The 18,625-nt window shown below is 39.4% G+C and overlaps 1 pseudogene across 3 annotated transcripts; it reads right to left on the bottom strand.

The window, feature by feature from the left end:
* Positions 1-9,508: 9,508 nt before the first annotated feature.
* Positions 9,509-13,468, bottom strand: LOC149843351 (vacuolar protein sorting-associated protein 28 homolog 2 pseudogene; annotated as a pseudogene). 3 transcript variants are annotated; one of them, XR_016430867.1, is made up of 3 exons: positions 13,217-13,462; positions 12,103-12,988; positions 9,509-9,965 (listed from the first exon to the last, which is right to left on the bottom strand). The product of XR_016430867.1 is annotated as a vacuolar protein sorting-associated protein 28 homolog 2 pseudogene, transcript variant X3 (transcript). The 3 variants fall into 3 exon arrangements; XR_016430865.1 differs by having other exon boundaries at positions 9,584-9,885; positions 13,217-13,468; XR_016430866.1 differs by having other exon boundaries at positions 9,584-9,885; positions 12,103-12,859; positions 13,217-13,461.
* Between the last annotated feature and the right edge of the window lie 5,157 nt (positions 13,469-18,625).

Below are 18,625 nucleotides of genomic sequence, written 5' to 3' on the forward strand. Positions count from 1 at the left end.
AAAGAGTTGATTGCCCCTTTTGGAATTTCAAATATGGGAGTGGAAATGATGACAATGCTCTGTGTAACCCACTGGTAAAAATGGTTAGAGGGAATATTGGTGCACTTGTTTGTTTGTTTAACCAGATAGCAGTCTGCCTATATAAGGAATCACATACCATCCAAAGCAAAGCAGGGGATAGGAATTCTTCTTAGCTTGAAAGAAGAGGAGCAACCAGTGTTCATCTAAGAGGCCTTGCCTGATGAGGCAGAGAGTGGTGTGCAGCCAAGGATGACTTGCCGACGCTCACTCTGTGTGTCTGTATGCATGCATATCTGTGTGTGTGTGTATGAGAGAGGGAGAGTTGGCGGGTTGTCCTTGGCTACATTGTGCTCTCTTCTTCTCATGCAAGGCTTAATTGATGCAAGGATCAGAAGCATTCCGGCAACAATGAAACTGAACGAGGATCAACACATCTTCAGCATAGGTATGGATATATAATTCTAGTTTATGCCAGTATGTACAGAAATTTTTCTGGTTCATATTGATTCAGATAACCCAAATTGGAGTGCATTTTATGCGGTGGAGCACTCAGCAAAGAGTCCTGCAAGCGGTTTAACTACCAAGTTGGTGTCCATTGAGACAAAAACTGGTATCAAGTCCCAGCAAATTGCCATTTTCTGTAGTTTCAATACCAAACTGAATCAACAGAAGTCCTCAATGGACTCCATGATCTAACCCTCCTTATTTGTCAGCAGGAAAGGATACTTTTGTTAATTCAGACTGTCAAATTAATCAGAAGATATAAGTTCAAATAGATTCATGCAAAATGAATCACCAATTATGTGGTATACATCACACAATTTGACATGCTTCACATGCATGCATGAACAGCACATCATTCATCAAGACATCTGTACAGTACATGTGAATTGAAATATGAGCAAAATTCCATGTCTCAATCAAAATTATGAGCTACACAGAATGAGACTCACTCCATTTTTTCTCATTTACAAAATCACTTCATCTTGTGTTTTCTATTTCTATACTCTGGTGATAGGTGAATAATTTGATCATCTGCACTTTACATCATTTTGGAAATTTTCCAAAGTAAATAATAGTAATAAAAAAAAGAAACTGTACCAGGCTGAAAGCGACAAAGCACAAGGCTGCTGGTGAACTGTACCACCATAAATTGGTTACTATTACAGGGCTTATGGTAAGATACTAGGGAAAAAACATCAAAATGGCTATTTTCTTCCTTTTCTTTTCTGTTTTAACCATTATATTCACATATGCATATGCATATGCTTAGGATTAAGGAATTAACATAACAATAGAAAAACTTGGTTAGCTTATTCCTGGCAGGTTCATCTTCTAAGGTCATGTTCCAGGTGCCATCTCATGGTCCACGGAGATTTAATCCCATACTGCCACTATACTGACCCCATTTTCCCTTAGAATCTAGACTGAGGAGAAGAGGATTTTGTTTTGGAATCATTTCTTCAGCTTCTTTCATTACTGATCCAAGAAGAGATGCAGCGAGATATGGAACACAAAATGGGCAAGACAGAGCTGCAGAGGCTGGAAAGCAACTAGAAAATAGATAATGTCATTAGACATTACGTGCTCTCTTGATAATGTGACCAACAACTTGGTGAATATTATTAGCAACCCCAAATGTCCCATTCATAGAATCACCAGCTGTAAGTGTTTAAGAGGAAGCAGTGAAGTGCTCACACCATCTCAAGCAATCTTTTAATCAAATCAGCTGTGGTGAAAATAATGACAAGATTGAGTCTATTGAATGATAGATGTTTCCTGAAAGAATGCATTCTAATCTTTGAACTGTACAAGACCATGTTAATACAATAAACACACAGGTAACTCATTCCCACAGGATTGCCTCTTTGGCCCAACATAAAACCATCATAAGGGCATTCAAAATGCATTAGGAATGTTTGATGATTTGGTGGATGTGTTTGGTTCACCATCGACAGAACTAGACCCGAGGGCTGAGTCTGGATTGCTGGGAAATAAGCGACTGGGACCAACATATCAAAGTTCCAAAATGACCACCAGATAGATTAATTTTTCAAATCAATGCGACTTGGAGTTGCCAGCTCGAAAATCAGTTTGATTCAATCAAACACATTTGAAATTCTGCTTCAAGAATCACGACCACACAATGATAAATGGACACTTTCATGTTTGACAATTAGATGTTTCAACCTCTCAATCAGACTTGTGTTCCGAGGCATTCCACAAGAACTGTAGCTAAGGTAATTTGGGTACTCGTAGTCTCTCACCAAAATGTATTCTAGAAACTCCCATTGTATTCCCACAGCAGGGTTTTATTGAACCCCCCTAAAGGGACAGATAATTGAAACTGCATTCCAGTAATTACATCGGCAACCATAAAAAACCACTCACATTCTTGTACTACGAAACCTGATCCTAACAGTTTTCCCCACTTTCATTCTTGATTTCTATCTTGTATCAGTCCAGGACCAAAATAAAATTTCATCATCCATCATTTTTGTACCAAACCATCCCTAGCCTCGTCTTCGCTCCGTTCATCACCTCGACTAAATCTTTTGAGGTTATGAACTGGTAGGCTGTCGCCGAACCCACCTTGACATGCCAAGAAACCAAAATCGATATATTTGATCAACTTCTCCTAACAGTTATCACTCATCGTTTTCCCCCCGATTTGTTGAATTATTTATCACCTCCAAATTCAATTCATGTTGTCTGGATTCCAATATGAATTTCCCTTCAATTTAAAGAGGACCAAAGTTACCCCTTCATTTTATAGGTATAACACTATAGCTGCAGCTCGCAGTGGTGTTATATCAATACGTGCACCAAAACCAGAATCAGACGGATAATGGAAGAGAGAGAGAGAGAGAGAGTTTAACATGGTGCACTGGGGAAGAAACCATTCTATAGAATCTAGAGGGAAAAAAAGTTTCCATATGAAAGTGTAAGATGGAAGAGGTTAGAAAGAAAAATTCCATTAAGAATTCAGATAGGGGTGAAAAAAAAGGAATAAAGTACCTCTACCAATCATAAAAACAATACGCACATCACCAAATTCAATAAGAAAAAGAAAAGAATAAAAGAAAAGAATGAAAAACAATAAAAATTTGGAGACTATAACGAATCGAAATGGTTCAGGCAGATCGTACAGAGATCAAAAGTAGCACAACATGGAAATGGTAACCTAACCCAAAAACATTGCTCACCTTGATTCATTCGGATGGGGGAAGAGAGAGAGAGAGAGAGAGAGAGAGAGAGAGAGAGAGAGAGTTGGATATGATTCGGGCCATGAATGACCCGATGGTGAATCCATCCTGATCAGGAATGGATCCTGAACCGACCACACCAGGCTGCCACCTCGGACTCCAGTACCAATTCGGTCCCACTCATCTCTTATGTCATCCCTTTTGTCATGCCCCATCCGGACATCTTATTGATGCAAGTTGTTTTCATCGAGTCTCTATGTGATCTACAAAGCCCACTTTAATGAATATCAGCATTTTAATCACCCCCAAGGTTTTTTAGCAATTCAAAAAACAACAGCTATAAAACACTCAACTTTTTATCTAAAAACTATATAATTTTGGGAAAAAAATAACAATCCTAAAAGTTGATTCCTATCAATTTGGTCATGTTGAATTCATCTATTAGGTCAGATTTAATTAAAATAACTTGCCAAGGGGATTTGGTTAGTGAAGGGGGGTTGTGGCCACTAGACCCCTCCTCAAGATTAGAACCTCCATCCCGGGCGGGGATGGATTTAAACCTCCACCCCCGCCTTCATCTCCGTTTCATGTCATCCATCCCCGGTTCAAACGGGGATGAGGCAGGGCGGGGCGGGGAAAAGTGGCAGGGATGGGGCAGGGCGGAGATCGTGGCGGGGTGGGAAAAAAGGGTACATCCATCCCCGCCTCCATCCCCGTTTCATACCCTTCATCCCTGGTCCAAACGGGGCGGGGGCCCGCTTTCCCCCGGTCCACTGCCATCCCTAGGCGGAGGTGGAGACCTTGTCCCCTGCCCCGCCCCACTGCCATCCCTTTAGACGGGTGGTCAAGATTTCATTCTCATAAGTGTCAAACTTCGTGCAGTAAAAGGGAGCAAGGAATAAGCCCTTGCTCAGCCCAAGTGACTTTTTGGGGGCAACCCAATACCCGACCTGAATCCGAGTCCATTAACCGGGTTTGGTAGCCAAATCTGTATCCCATTAATAATCAAACCAGGTTTGGTATTAAGTTTTGCATTCAAACCCAAACCCGAATCAGACTAAAAACCCGAGCCTATTAAGTGTAAATACCAAGTTTTAAGCTAGTCGGATCTGGATTTAGTTTTATCTTTTTCACCTGAATCTGAATCAGTCTCTGAACCTTGGGATTAAGTCGGACTTGATAATGCATAAATCTGAACCAAATTCAAACCGTTTACATCCCTACTGCCTTCATCAAAAAAAAAAACTTGCGTCAATGAAATCTCTGGCGGTGACGATAGGGATGACACGGGATGAGTGGGACCAAATTACTCCCGTACTGGATCTGCTAAAATGGGTAAAACCTATTGAATTTCAATTGGTTAACTGATCAAGATCTAGATTAGATTGATCTCTGTTTAAAACGGATGAAAAGGTCCAATTAGTTAATCGGTTTGGACCAATGTTGTCAGTATAGTATATATGCGGAAAATCTATACGATACTAATCTGAATCGGCTATTTTTTAATAAATGTGAAAAAATGCTTAAAATTATTTTTTTATTATTTTAATAGTTTTAACACGTGTCAAGTTCTGATTAACATGGAATATTTTTTAATTATTTTTTAGTCTATTCAGAATGATTCACCTGAGAATCGGTATCAGTTGATTCACCTGAATCGTTGGCCAAACGATCTAATAGACTATACAATTTTTGACAACATTGGTTTTGACTCCTAGGATCTGAGTAGATTTCAAAACATGGTCTCGGTCTGGTCTAGGGGTGTCAACCAGTCGGGTTTACTGGAATCCGACCAGGACCAAACCCTATAGGGTCTGGGTATGGTGACAAATAAGAAGACTCGGGTCCGGAGCTGAGGGTCCGATTAATACATGGATCCAGGTATATTTTCTAAAATTTTATACCAGACCCGAGTTCCAATTAAGGCCCTTAAATTTTCATTGTAAAAATAGTAAAAAATATTATTCTATCGGGTATGATCCGGGTCTATTTCATATAGTTCTTATCAGGTCCATGTATGGTTTTTCTTATAGAAAAACCAATTAGACCTGGGTCTAGACCCGATATCATACCCAAAAATATGGTCCAAGTCTGGTTCTACATGGGTCTGAACCAAATAACTTGTCTGAATGTGTGGATAAGTTATTTGGCTTATCTCCTTCAATTCTTATTTTATCCTCCTTCCCTCTCCATTTTTTAAGAGAAATGACTCTTCTTGGATGAACTCACATTTTAAGAGAACTCTTCTGTATGGGTCTTATCCTCATTTGGGATTGGATTTATTTGGGTTAGATCCAAATTCAAAAATTCTCATGATTCATATCTCATCCAAAAATCCTATAAATAAGGGCTCACCTCTATAGTCTAAAAATCTAAAAATCTTGTGTATGAGTGTTGGCACTATAGAAAACACCTATTCTAATCTTGCCCACACTCTGTCCCTCAAACCCGAAACTGTCATACCTATGTGAAGGTGATGCAGAAGTCATTTTAACAATCTTCGTACTTGTGCGGAGGTATTGTCAAACCAAAAAGAGTTTTCAAAGCTAAATAGACCTTCGAGTTTGAAAAATGTACTTTACATAATCCTTGGCTCATCTATCTTGACTTTATTTAATTTGTCAATCGATGCTTATATAGTTTAATCTATATTTACATACCTAAATCTTCGGTGGTGCGATTTGAGCTATGAAAATCAAGAGCCTGTCTTGGCTTTACTTTTCCTTCGGGCAAAGGATGGTCAGAGCTTGCAAAGGGCGTCCCCACATCTTTTAAAGGTCTTTTAAAGAATTTTAGCAAAATTCGAGTAAATAAATCTTCCCCATCACAATTTTTTATCATCCGTTCCAAATTGGACGGGTCTTCTTAATTTGATTAATGTTTGGATTGAGACTTGATATTATTAAGATTTTAGACTTATATAGATTAATTGGTTCAAGTATAAATATATGTCTTTGTTTTAATTCAAGTTCCTTTTAACTTTTAAGAGTTAGAAAAGTCATTACCATAAAGAAAAATGATAATTATATTTTTATTAATGATTATTAGATTTAAATTTCTCATAATCGGTATACATTATGTACAAGTTATGATTGGATTGGGTGCAGGGTCAAAGACTAGTTTGGGTTGGGCTCACTTCAGATTTTGGATATATAACAATTTTAGGTACATAATGGGTTCAATTTCAGGTATAAATTACATCGAATGATTAGGGTCGGGTATTGGGTCTAATTATTTTAGAGTCTATATTTTCTATATCTAAGAAGAAAGCTACACAATCTTAGTGTTTGGGCTGCAGCTTATCATATGAATGAACAGCATCCAACGCACCCCTGGCGAATTATCATCTAGGGCACCCTTGACTTGATCCGCTCTTGGAAAAAGAAAAAAAATGTCCAGACCCATCTCATGCAATGGCACCTATGAAGGTCCGCCAAAAAGCTGGTCAAATTTTATTGGGTGCAAAGTCAGAATTGACAACTGTCATTATATGAGATGGGGCGGCCACTTTTTGTTCGTGTAATCACATTGCACCTTATCCCTCGCTAGCCTCTTCTTATATCAAGATCATTTGTCTGCTTATATATTTTAATAAAAAGAATAATGTCATTTTTATGCAAGTAAATTGTTTTTTTTTTATATTTTGTTTTTGAATTGAATTCAAATTAAGTGATGATGGATCCCTTACAAGCTGAAGCTTAGTGACTCCCTAAGGGTAAAGGGTAAACTCATGGAGTTTTACGACAGTGATTATAAGTGTTGGATTTTGTATGGCCTTGCATTTTTTAAATGAAATCCATAGATATTTAAATGAATATATTTATGGTTTGCTCATGAACAATTTCATAATGCAATTGAGGTTTGTACAAGTTTACATTGTGGTACTAACCGGTTAGTTAAAGGATGAGCTCATCTAAAATTTAAATAAGATTTATGTCATTTTAAAATGAGAAAACCCTAGCCTTAGGACTATTAGATGTAACCTTTGATGTCTCACGTATCAGGTTAAGGGTAAATTTTAAGTGAGTTGGTGATGCAGCGTGTCTTTTTTTTTTTTTTTTTGCAGTTAGGTCTTCTAAAGAAAAGGCCTTCAGGAGATGAACCTACTCACAGAGAGACAAATTAGATCCCAAAACCATAAAGGCAATTTTTATAAGATATTTAGAAGATTTTAAATGCCATAAGTTTTATGATGTTGAACAAGATAAAAAAATTTTAGTCCAGAGATGCTCATTTTCTAAAAGATGTTTCAAAACTTAAAAGACAAAAGGTTCAACTTGAAGAACAGTAACCAACATCAAGTTCAGTGGGAGTCCCTACTGATCCACCTATCTTTTCAAGAAGTTTCAGGATAAGTTGTCCTACAAAATATCTTGATTATTTTGTATATTTGGGTAAATGTTATTCTATGGTTGCTAATATGTAAGATGAGGATCCTGCCATATATATTGAGGTTACGCAATCAATCAATTCTAAAAAATTGTCAGCAGGAATAAAAGATGATTATGATTTAATCATGCAGAATAAGGTCTAGACTCTTATATCGTACTTTAGGATGCAAATAGATCTTTAAAAGAAAACTCAAAGTTGATGGGTCTATTAAAAAATATAAAGTTTGTTTAGTAGTCAAAAGCTATAATCAATGAGAAGAAATCGATTATAATGAGACATTCTCTACAGTTGCAAAATTTACTTATATTCAAGTTTTGTTGTCTTCTGCCGATTTTCATGATCTTGAATTACATTAAATGGATGTCAAAACTATCTTAGTGAATGAAGATCTAAATGAAAAAATTATATAGCGCAACCAGAAGGGTTTGAGGTTCTAAGAAAAAAGTAAAGGTAGTTGCTTAAATCTCTTTATGAGTTGAAGCAAACATTAAGATAATAGTATAAGAAATTTCATGATTAGCTTCTTATGGTTTTTATATAAACCAATATGATCATTGTATATATTACAAGGTTAGTGGGAGCAGTGTTAGTAGTGATTTGAGATTCACCAATGATGCAGTGGCTTTCATAGGTAAAGCTTGTTATGTCTTGGGAATCAAAATTACTAAAGATCGGTCTAACAAAACTATTTTCATGTCCCAAGAAACTTATTTAGATCATGTTTTTGAAGATATTCAATTGTCAGATTGTAGGTCGAACAGTACACCAATGAATGTCCATTAAGCTCAGTGATGAGATAATACTCAAGAATGATGATGAATGACAATCTATGAAAAAAATAAGGTTCTCTCATATATGTCATGCTTCAGATATATGTTATGTTATGAGCGGGTCTTGTGAGTCGATATCAAAGTGATCCAAGATCGCAACATTGGACTGCGGTAAAGCAAATATTGTGTTATAATAAAAATACCAAATCTCATTCTCTTGTATATGGAGGTACAAATCTCTCTCTTCAAGGATATACAGATATTGATTGGCAAGGTGACCTGGGCAAAAGATTTTCAAATTCTGGTTATGTTTTTACAAAGAGTGGCAGTGCTGTCTCTTGGTGCTCAAAGAAACAATCCAGTATTGCACTATCGACTATGACAGAGAAATTTCATGCAATTGTAGCAGCAGTTATGTATATTTGCCTGTCACTATATTTTGTGATAATCAATCTACCATTGCATTATTGAAAGATCCAAAAAATTCCATAGACTAATTATTCAGATATTAGTCGTGGCCTCAAAATTTCTGAACCCGTATTCAGGAAACTCCTTCACCAGTTGAGGCATCTTATCTTCAGTGATCTTGGACTCTAGGAGGAAAGCAACATCGATTTGTTGCATCTTCAGGGTATTGCGGATCTGTGGGCAGGCCCATCTCCAGCCTAGTGCCCTCATATTCTTTTTTTTTTTTTTAAATGCAAGCTGGGGTTAGGCGGACCTCTAACAGAACAACAGAACAACATGTGGCAGAGGGATTCGATCCTGGGCCTTCAGCTTAACACAGGACCCCAAATTTCATTGGAAAACAGGGGGTAGGTGAAGATTACCATAGGGCCCTGATGGAACTGTCCCTTCAGTTTCTTCATGTCCAGTTCCTCTCCCTCCTGAGGTTCCTCTTCTGCAACGTCCCCTTCCTTATCGAGTTGATGCACCTCAGAGAGGGCCGGATAAAGTGAAAGGTGACAACCCCCGGCTCCATATCAGTGCATGATAATAATATATCAGAGCAAGAATCGAACTGATTCAGATGATTCAATCGATATCATGGTAAGAATGATGTTTTGGATTTGGTATTCTAGAGTACTGTTTTCATGAAGTGAGCAAAATCAAAGGGGAGAAAAAAAAGAGGCACGTGCCATCCTTTTCAGATTGGACAAACGTAATGTGAGACACTACCGACTCTTTGAGCACAAGCGTGAAAAACCACAAGAAAACAACTCATTGAAATACATTGTTTCACGAAAAATCAATACAGCGTCGACAAACCTTCTTCCACCAGGGCGACAAACATTTACATGAACAAAACTTATCTGTCGATGCAGAAATGAGACTGTCAATCTCCTTTACATGCATATGCAGCAGGGCACGTCCCTGTAGAGGAAAAGTGCAATTAAGTACAAAATGTTCCACTTCAAATCTTGCATTGCTTCAAAATCAACATGGTATCCAGAATCATTTCTTTTAAGTTCTACGAAAGTGCTCCTTCCCTGCATCTGGAGAAATAATTCAAGTAATTTCTGGTCACATTAGAAGACGGTGTATGTTGCTGTCCATACTACATGTAACGCAATGCCTGCTCGAAAACCAAAAAGGTAATTGCAGAAATGATTTTTGACTAGAAAAGAACACCAGGAATATGATGTATCCACACCAGGAGGCTTTCCCTGGCATACAAAACTGAAACACCCACTGTGAACTGTCCACTTTGAATCCACTGACAGAACATATCCACTTTTCTTAGACTACAGCGTGTATGGGGGGTATTATATGTTACTGATGCTGAGTTGTGACTTGTGAGAAGCATACAGATGACCACTGTGTCCACCTCAGAAAGATCTAACAAGGGGCCTTCCCTTATATATAACTATGAAACAGCCACTGTGAAACTGTCGACCTTGAATCTACTGACTGAACATTTTCTGCATTCCCTTTCTTATAGTTCTATGGAGGTTTTTATTTTGCATCTGGTGAGTTCTTGTCACAGTTCAGACCTCAGATGGTTCTTTACTCATTTGGTCCTTTCTACATTGTGTTTCCTCCAAAGTAACAAGATTGCGGATTACTGGGCGATTTATCAGGGCAAGTTGTAGGAGAAAGGGTAGTCTATAAAGCCCCCACATTCTCGTCGCATTTCTTGGGCTCGCAAGAATTAGTAAAAAAAAAAAAGCATAAAGTGTCACCAAAGAAATGTTGACCTAGAAATTACATCTCTCTGTATATGGTTGGGTGGTACTTGTTGAAACTACAGGGACAGGTTTGATAGGTATGCAGCTATCCATCTCTTGTTATGTTTCCTTTGTTCTACTGTTATAGCAACATGAAGTTTTTCTATTAATTTAATATTTCATATAGTCTATGGGGTAATAAAGCCACTCAATGAATATTTTGCAGGGACAGCAACCAGTTTTCTCCTTTTTAAGCACACCAACTGTTTGTTAAATTTCATCACATACAATTTTCAATTATGATGATGTGTATAGAGATCAAATGAGATACACATGATGTAAGGGTGCATATGGTACATGCTTGAATCTTGTGTGAACTCGATTAAGAGATGCAAAATTAAGAAAGCACCTACTTAATTGTAAGCCCTATAATGATGAAAGATGTATGGTTGACAAGCAAGTCATTTGGAGCTCTAATCACACTCTAATTACTTATTTGATTCAGCGGGATGTCAAGTCTTGCACACCGATCAAATGGCCTAGTTGTGACATCTCTTGAATTGGTAGCAATAGGTGGGGTAGAGTCTGTAAGCATTGGATTGGATGCCCAACAGATTGTTGGTGATACGTCGTCACCATCTGATTTTTCTGATATTAGCAATACTTTCACTTGTCTCCGAAATAAAAGTAGGAACCAAGTAGCCTAAAATATACCAGCAGTTCTCTATCGTATACAAGTAAAGAAATGAAGAATTTCATTATCATTGCTTCTGCCACAACGATTTTTCTGAGTTGTTGGCGAGATCTTGCCAAGTTTTCATGTGAGCTTGGATATTGGTTTCATCATTTATTTCATTCACATCATATCTTTTTCTAATCAGGATATCTGCCATGTGCAAATTTGGGTTGGATCCGTTTCCCCTAACACTGTTGCATTTCAAACCTATTGAAAAAATGAAAGGTATGTCGGAATTCTAGGACCAACACTGAAAAGAGATTGCTGGTTATGCCAACTAAACTCGAGATTACGAGCTCCTGCTAACACGTCACAAACTCAGAATCATCCACAGTATTCCCGAAATTTAGGCATCAAACTCCATCTTAATCCCTTTTTTCCGAAGCACTTGGAAGTCTAGACCTGTGATTCCCTGATACCAAGTACGACAGAGGGAAATGACAAACTAGGGAAACTGAATGTTTGAAAAAAAAAACCATCCATCGTAAAGATTAAACTATGTTATTTGATAATAACATCATTGTTTTTGCTATCATAAAGATTACTAACGTATTCGATAATATCAACAATGTTGTTTGATCACAAACCACCTATGATTATGTTTCGTTCTTTGTTTTCATCTGTTTTTGCTATTATTGAATTTAACAGAAAGAAGAGGGAAGAAACTTTATTAACAGAAGTTCGAATTACAAACAGCCTAACATTTGATCATGGAACTAAACAGGGTGGAGAAAAGAAAGCCCAAGCAATTCAATCACAAACGCATAAAAAACAACACTCCCACGGAGAAAACCAAATAAGGCAAGTACCTGACATCATGTGCAGGCCTTGGGCAAAGCCGCCATGAACGCGTTGTAGGACGAGTCGAGGTCGAAGAGGAGTTGCCTCGCCTGCTGCTCAGTAAGTTCATCAGCGGCCCCCATCTTCGACAGCTTCGTGATCCAGTCCTTCATCTTCGTCTTCCCCTCGAACTCAGCGCTGAGCTGCGGCAGCTTGCAAAGCGACGCCCAGAGGTCGGAGAGGAGCGGGTGCACCTGGTCGACCGCCACCATGTTCAGCTTCAGAGAGTCCATGGCGGTGATGAAATGCTGCACGGACTCGGCGACGGCAAGGGCCGATCCGGTAGAGGAGGAGGCTGAGGAGGTGCGGTGTTCGACGGTGGCGGGCATGCCAGAGACCATGAGACGGTTGAGCGCCGCCGGGCAGTCGAGCTTGTAGGTGTCGACGAACCGGTCGATCGAGGGAACGGTCTCCTTGAGGGAGGAGGCCAGGGTCTTGAACTGGGCGATGAGCTTCTGGCACTCGACCTCGTAATCGGCCGGAGAGACCACGTCTCGGACGTACGCCTTCTCCAGCTTCTCCGTCGCCTTGATGATGGCGAAGAGATCGGCGAAGTTCTCGTACATCTCGCGCTCGCGCTTGTCGTGCCACAGCTTCACCTCCATCGTGTGCTCGATCCCCTTCTGTTACGAAAACCTAGCGGTCTTGGGGCTTTCCGCTTCTTCGCTCCCCTCTTTCCCCGCTTGAAACCCTAGCTATCCTTCTTCTTTTAGCCTTCTTTTATCCCTGAAAAGCTAGAAATTTCACCGGTTTTCCTTATTAATCTTCTTTTTTATCCTGGAAACCCTAGTTTTTTCGATCCCTCCTCCTTCCTCGAAGAAAATCGATCGGTGCGGTGTCGAGAAGAAGGAAAACCTAAAAAACCGAGAGTTGGAGGGGGAAAATTACGATCTTTCGGAAGATATCTAAAAAAAGAAAGAAATCAGAGAAATAGAAGAGGATCGGGATATTTCCGGTTACCCAACTCGTTCTATTCCCCACCTTCCTTTCTGCTCCAACAAATGTCCAATATAAAAAAAAACAAAGAAAAAACCCCAGAAAATTTAGGGTAGGGAACAAGATGGAAGGTTGCAGAAAAATCACCTACAACTGTACGGACCGCCACTCTCCTCTCCGCGGTGCCGATCGAAAAGAGACAGAAACGACGAACAAATTCAGCGGTTGGAGAAAAGGCCCTAGAAAGTTAGAGACGATTCCTCTTTCTCTACCAAGTCAATCGAAAGGGAAAGCTAACGAAAACGAATCCCTAATCGGCTTGATTTCTTCTCTCTCTGTATGTTTTGATGGAGAAGTCAGCAAGGGCACGCGACTCTCTCTCTCTCTCTCTCTCTCTCGCTCGCTTTTTGGGGTCGTGGGGTAGTAGTAAGTAGTAGACTAGTCGTAGAGAGCCGACGCTCGGAACGGTTCCTTCGCGGTGCTGTGCTCCGCAGCGTGACGTAAAAACGTAACGCGCGACGTCACGCGCCAATGGCAACGCCCGGGAAGCTTCTCCATGGGTTGGTTCCGGATTCAGATCTAGATTTGAATTCATATTTAGACCCGGATCAAGAACTGCATTGCTAATTTGAGACGACCTACTCTTTATCCCCCAAGGAGCCAGGAACCTTGTCCATTCCTTAGTTCTGGTGCCCCATGCTCACTCCGACGCATAGTCTTTGTTTTTTTTTTAAGGAGCAGACCAGTGGCGTAGCTAGGATTGATGTGAGGGGTGGGCAAACAGGGGTGTATCAAAAAAAAAATGGTGTGATAGTGGGGGGTTCGGGGCAGCGCCCCCTAAAAATTTTTTTTGAGATAAAATAAAAAATGGCTACAATTATTAATAAAAGTCTATTTTATATGGACAAATCAAACTATTTGCTGCAGTCAGGGCTGAGCTGGGCTAGGACCGGGCTTAAAAATAAATAAATAAATAACTGTTTCGGGAGCCCCCCCCCGCTCGCTCCGCCTCTGACCACCAAGATTGGCCGTAGAACCCTGAAAAAGCTTTAAGCTAAAAAATGAATACATTTTTTTATGACACCGATGATGACCAACATGCACCATATGCAAAATTCAAGCAAAAAGAGTATAAAAATGCATGTTAGACAAAAAAATTCAGACGCCCAATTATTAAAATCTGTCAATGGCCACAGTTACTCACTACAAGAATCCTAGACAATCGAGAACAAGCAATTCACTCACACCAACTATCTGGTAGATAAAGATACACTATCCGTTGCCTTCGTTACATTGATAGACATCCATACCTTGTTTTAGCAGCAGGCACAAAAAGAGAGTCCTATGCACGCACGATAACCAAGAAAGGATCGCAAGAGTGACTCTTTCAATGAGGTTGCGCCCAAAAAGGAGGAAAGAAACTAGACCCACGTTCAGTGGTGCCCCAAAAAGAAAGGACCAAGAACCGAATTGAAGAGTTGGCCTGTATTGCTCCTGTAGAATGGATAACTGGATACTGTATCACCAGAGCCACTAAACATGAACAAAACCCACCCTCAAATTTAGGAGATAAGAGGGTCTTCTTCAAACTGCTAGCGATGGTCGCCGGAGATTGGTGAAGGTCCCACTGACTGCGACACTGGTGCCTCGCGTCGCCGAAGATTGCAGCAGAGAGGGAGAAGCTCGAAGGGGGGCACCGCCACCGCGGGTTCACCGAAGGGAGGCCGGCGGCACTGCAGAGCACAGGGGTTGCCGGCGAATGGGGTTGCCGCCTTGCCTGTGACAGAAGGGGAACGTCGGAACGGAAGGGCAAAGCTTTAGAAAACTGGCGAGGGTTTTACCCTTCGCCCCTTTTGGCAGGCTCTAGACTCATCGAGAGCCCGGGTCCCGGTCGACTCGGTTTCACGAGTCCCAATTCGACTCGGTTTTCCGAGTCATGAGTCAACTCAGTTTCAAATTTTAGGGTGGGCGGTCGCCCACCCATGCCCACCCCTGGCTCCGCCACTGGAGCAGACCCCCCACCAGTTATTCAACTTACCATTGGGTTTTGAACCAGCAACGTCCCGCCACAAGAAGAGACGTGTAGTTGTTAGAATCAGGTATGGGGTACGTGGTATTGGTATAAGTATGCAAGTGCTTAAAAAGTTTCATGTACGTTTTTATTTGAAACTTGATTGATACGGTTTCCAAAATTATCAATATAAGGTTCTAATATATCATACAATTTCTAAAAAAAATTGGCACCAGTTTCTCAAAAAGATAATGATCGTATTGTACAATAATAATAAATATGATGCATTTTTTTGAAGTACCTTAAATTTTTTGTTATTTTTTCCATGTCCAAAATCTCAAATATCCAACTTTGTTACGACTTTTTTAAACTCTTGCATGTACAAAACTCTTGCATGTTTGAATTTTTTTATTGTTTTCTTAACGATTTTGGTTTTTTTTCATGTGTCTCTATTGCCCACCTAGTTACCTATATTTCTTATTTAAGTGTTTTAGAAAATTCTTAATTTTTTTAATACTTTTGTTGTCACTTTTCTAACCACTTCCATTATCACTTTTTAATCAGTTACCCCTCCATGTGCTTCTTGAATACTTAAAGCTTTATGTGGTACTAAATTTTTAAGCACTCTCTTTGATTTCACACTTCTTATTTCACCTTGTTTTTAGATGACATGATTGCTTTAAAAGTGTTTTTCTTAGTTAACCAACCTGTTATACAAACCACAATTAAAATGAAGCAAACCACAAGATAAAGAAAAGAAAAAACAAAAAAAGACAAGATTTACTTGGTTAGACACTCAAGCTTAAATACACAAGAGAAAATAAAATAAAAAAAAACTCACTAGCAAGTGCTAAAAAATATAAAGGTGAAATTTAAAGCTCTCAAAACCTTAATCCCCAATGCACCCAAAACTCTATTACCCAACTTTCAAAAGAAGACAATTATAAAAGATGACAGGGAATAAAACCCAACAGGCAAAAAAAAAATTATAAAACTAGACAGGTCACCCCGGAGGGGTGTGGTATGCTATGGTATTAGACCTAATAGCATGATCCCTCCACAAACATCACAAACTCCTCACCAAAATATTTTCACATCAAATCATGAATTGGAGTGATTTCATAATTCAAGACACCCTGAATACAACCTAAGAATATACGCAAGGTAAGCAAGTCCTCACGAAGAACTTTGTTTCTCGCTTTCCCACATCAAATTTCTATTACATAGTTGCCCAGAGATGTCAAATCATAACATGCAACTCACTAAATCGGAGAAAAATGAAACTAGTGGTTAGGTTTGCCTTAATTTTGAAGGGTTAAGGGCACATTTGCGTAATGTTCAAGGAGGCTCTCTGTAGCTTCCTTTCAACGATAACGCAGTCTGACCCTGGCCTCAGATGGATAATTCAGCCAACATTGAAGGAGACTGTCTTTATGAGAAACTCCTCTTCAATGCAACTTGAGGTCAGCAATGGCAATCAGAAGGAGATCCTATTGGATGTAATAAGAGATGAGTAAATAATTCAAAGAAAAAAACAATTTGAGAATCACTCTCTTTATGGAGTACTTTTTGGACTTTGATGATGTGGAATAATCCTATATTGATGAATCACAAAATGGTGGTGGGGTTTATATCTTACTTGATGATTCAATCATTTGTTCCAAGAACAAGAGGGATGATATGGTTATCATGCACGTGTGCGCCCGTCGTGTCGAGCTGGGGTGGCGGTTAGGTTTGCCTTAATTTTGAAGGGTTAAGGGCACATTTGTGTAGTGTTCAAGGACGTTCAACGATAACGCAGTCTGACCCTGGTCTCAGATGAATTCAACATGGTTAATTTAGCCAACATTGAAGGAGACTGTCTTTATGAGAGGCTCCTCTTCATTGCAACTTGAGGTCAGTAATGGCAATTGGAAGAAGATCCAGTTGGATATAAGAAGAGATGAGTAAATAACTCAAAGAAGAAAATAATTTGGGGACCACTTCCTTTATGGAGTACTTTTTGGACTTTGATGATGTGGAATAGTCTCATATTGATGAATCACAAATTGGTGGTGGGGTTTATATCTTACTTGATGATTCAATCATTTGTTTCAAGAACAAGAGGGATGGTATGGTTACCACACACACACGCCCGTCGTGCCGAGTCGGTTCGGGTATGGATAATTAGCCCTTTAGGGCCATATCCATTAATCTAAGTCCAATGTTCTTTTTGTCCCGCATTAATTATTTTATTTGGATTAAATAAAGGGAAAAGAGAAAATGAATAATGGATTGTTTCATTGACGGGTCACGTCACTTCGTAACAGGTAACAGATCTTTTTCACGTTTTTAGTATTTGTTCAGTGAATATAAAATGTGGTTAAAGGGTTGCGGTTACGAAGATGCTAGTGACTCTCGAGACTTTTTGTTTTCTCTCTTTCTGTTCTCTCTTGCTTTCCTGTGGGCGTTTCTCGAAAAGGGGAGTTCTGCAGCAGTCATTCACAGAGGTTATTTTTGAAGGGTGATCTATCATTGGAGTGCACTGATCCAGATCGTCGAGGCTATTGTATCTTGTGAAAAGGACATTGAACCCTTTTTGCACCGTATGTGAGGGTGAATCTTCTTTGAGAGGGGTATTTTTATACGTCTTAGCCTATTGCAGAATATTAACATGTTTTAATTGTTGTTCTTATTTTGTTCTATGCATATGTTTAATTTGTTGTCCTCGTCTGAATTTTGGTTTAAAACAGAACTTGACATGCTTAAACCCGGTTAAAGTTTGAATCTATTGTTAAACATGCCTATCATGTTATATTGTATTGTAATCTGATTTGCATCATGATAATATTGTTGATTCTAATGTATCCTGCCTACCACACAACCACAACCTTCAAGGACTTGGGCGAGCATAGTTGAAGGCGAGAAGAGGAAATCACCCAAGCCGGTGATAGCCACAAAAGCAAGCTCTTCAGAATGGCGACCTAGCATTAGAGCAGATACGATGCACTATTGGAACCACTGAAGTGGATGGTAAATGCAGGGTTTTCAAAAGGTTTAGAGGACCAAAGTTTATCGTATAGGTATATGTTTGAAGCCTTACAAGCTCAGTGGCTGCCTACGCAAGGGTTGAGTTTCTCAACATTGAGAGAGGGACTCTTCATTATCTCTGCAACATCATTAAAATCATTTTGGATCATCACCAAGCGAGGAGCCTGGCATGTTGCTGGCAAAACGTTGATCACGAATAGATCCGCAATCAAATTAGAGGTGAGTTCCTCTATTCTTATTTAGATCCAGCTCTTAGATATATCCCTTGAACTATGCTAAAAGGGTATTTTTTATATTACAGTTGAAGCAGTTTAGGGTTCATACATCGGTGTGGATGTGTATATGAAAATGAAAGAATAAAACTTTGCAAAAATTCGAATGGAAGCGTTGTTAGATTTCATACCACAGACAACTGTGGAGATCATGGTGGAAGAAGGGGATAGCTATTGTAAAGAGGTTATCTAGAAGAGTATTAGGTATTGTCACTAGTGTGGATACATTGCCCATCCTTCAAA

Source organism: Nuphar pumila, chromosome 3 (genome assembly GCF_984573655.1).
Source record: "Nuphar pumila chromosome 3, dmNupPumi1.hap1.1, whole genome shotgun sequence".
Taxonomy (NCBI): Eukaryota; Viridiplantae; Streptophyta; class Magnoliopsida; order Nymphaeales; family Nymphaeaceae; genus Nuphar; species Nuphar pumila.